Below are 2,707 nucleotides of genomic sequence, written 5' to 3' on the forward strand. Positions count from 1 at the left end.
TCAAACCATTATTGGCAAGGAATCACTGTCACTATCAATGGTGGGAGCTTTTCTCCTGCGTTTTGTTACAGGCGAGTCACTTTCCTCATGCAGGGAAAACTCCTCCATTTGGCTGGTTTTGTATTTCCTCCTAACACCAGGTTTAATGTGGTGGGATTTTCTTCTGACTGAAGGGGAGCGACTCTTGGATCTGGAGCAACTCCTGGATCGGGAGCGACTTCTCTCTCGTCGATATGACTCCCTACTGCGACTCCAGGAGTAAGAGTGACTGTGCTCAGCTGAATAATTGCTGTGGGGGATCAGTGATCTGTTGCAAGGCCAGTGCTCTCTAGATTTCCTCCTCGATCTTTGTTCTCTGTCCTTCGACCGGTGCCTTTGCCTGGATGCATTTCTCAATCTTTGAGGCCTCTTTTGGATGTGTAGAGATGAAGGAGGTGCTTCCTGACGCACACATTCAATGGCAGAGGAAAGTAGAACCAGCTCAGGAGTCCTCTCTGCTGCAGGTTTAACAAAACCCACAATCACACAGTCATCATCACTGTCAGAGGACACACTCTCCCCTGGAGGACCTTCACCCTGGATTACGTCAGAGTCCAGCACTGACGGATGCTCAGTTCTGCTCTGCTCAGCGGTGCTGGAGTAAGGATCTGGGCAGTCATAGACAGCATGATGGTCATAAACCTCCATGGTAAAGGGCGATTTGGCAAAGCTAATAAATTCGTGCAGAAAGTGCTCCGTATAAGTTAGAAGGTAAGGCCTGAGCACATCTACAATAGCTTCTGACTCCATGTCGTGTGTTGTAATGTGTGAAATGATGGCGTATTGAATTTGATCCCATAAATAGCTTCCACAAAGCACCATTAGCTCTCTTTTCAGCCAGGGCATCAGTTTACACAGTCTAGCAGGGAATGCTTTGTAGTGCTCAGCTGAGATGTCTTGGAAGAGGCTGCCGTCACACACGTATAGAACCCTCACACCTCGTCGATACACTTCCATCCTGAAGTTTACCATCTCTTGCTCTGTGACATTGTTGACAGCTTTGCCTTCGCTGGCAGCTTCTCTGTTGGCTGCTAATCTCACCATCATGGACCGGATATAACCAGCTTGCCGTTGTTGGGGAATACTTGTTGAAATTTCAAACACTATTCCGTTAGAAGGACCTGAGGAATCTTGTCCTCTCATCAGTCCATGCACTCCAGTGACAGCCGTATTCGTCAGGTTGATCTTCTTGTAGTCCTGCTCTGATTTGATGCTGTGATAGATTGAATAGGTCTGCTGATTGCATAGTGGACACTGGGCTTTGCTCTTGGACCACTCAAGGATGCAAAGGAAACAGAACTTGTGCATGCAGAGGTCCACATATGCAATGTTGTTAAAGGTGTCCAAACAGATGGGACACCTGGAGTCTGGAGACGCCTCTGCAGACATGGCTTTAGGCTTTGCTCAGTTTTCTAATTCCACACCTCTGATTCTGCTGCAGGGCAAACTTGACTGATGACGTGTTCTGATGGAAAGACAAATAACAACATGGGATTAAAAACGTGAAGGTGGTACCGGTGGTATAAGAAATAATGCTTTTGTTTTTACCAAATAAATATGTACAAAACAGATCATCTGTCCAAAATTTGTGAGAATTGACTGAATAGAAAGGATGGCAGTTAATCGACATTAAAAAACTGTCAAAATTATTTAACACTTCATAAAAGGGTGTCCCAATTCAAGATTGATATCGGATATCAGTCTGATATCACCCAACAAAATACAAAGAGATTATATCAGCCTGCATCTAAAATCTCCAATATACAGTTTTAATTGGATTTATTGAGTGTTTTTTGAGGATCTACTAATTTTTTGTTATTCAGAATCAAAGAAAAAACTGATTTCATCCCCGAGCCAGAGGGGTAATTACAATGGCAAAGAGCGGCATAATAAAAAACAACACTAATAATAATAATTATACACAGAAAAAATTAGCAAGACAACACAAAGAAAATGTGCTAATGAAAGATAAGATGCAAAAATAATAATAATAATGAATACAAATAAATATAATATATATATTTCATACTTTAGCTACCGTTTGCCAACAAATATACATTTTTTCCTATTTTTGTCCATTTTTGAAGGTTTTTTTTTAGACTTTTATCACATTTTGGTTCTTTCTGTCATTTGTTTGACCAATTTTTATCCCAATATGCTAACTTTTGCCCAATAAATACCTCTTGTTTCCTGTAATGGACTGGCGCCTTTTTTCCCCTACAGTTAACCTCTTTTTGTTTCACAGTTTTGCTGTTTTTTCACAATTATTTGCCACATTTTGCCCATTTAGGTTACCCTTTGCCTAACATACAGTACCACCTGGTTCATCTTTATTTGCCCATGTTTTGGCCACTCTTGACTGCTTTTGGCTCATTTTAGTCACTTTTCACTCTTTTCTTGCCACTTTTGGACCATTTTTTGCCACCTGTTACCATGTCTGTCTACACTCGCTCGCTAAAAAAACAAAACAAAACACAAAAACCGTACCAGACCGGACAGGACCGGCCCACTTGGGGCAATTCTGACTAAATAGTAAAGGATTATCACTGAACATATAAATACATGATTTTCAAGCTAACTTGATTCGGGAATATTAACATTAATTCCTCTTTAATTTAGAATAAAAGTTAAATCCACACACACACGCATGCACACACACACTTTATTA

At 41.1% G+C, this 2,707-nt stretch overlaps 1 pseudogene; it reads right to left on the bottom strand.

The window, feature by feature from the left end:
- LOC114477818 (E3 ubiquitin-protein ligase Topors-like) lies at positions 1 to 2,367 on the bottom strand (annotated as a pseudogene).
- Between the last annotated feature and the right edge of the window lie 340 nt (positions 2,368 to 2,707).

This window comes from Gouania willdenowi, chromosome 16 (assembly GCF_900634775.1).
Source record: "Gouania willdenowi chromosome 16, fGouWil2.1, whole genome shotgun sequence".
NCBI classification, from domain to species: Eukaryota; Metazoa; Chordata; class Actinopteri; order Blenniiformes; family Gobiesocidae; genus Gouania; species Gouania willdenowi.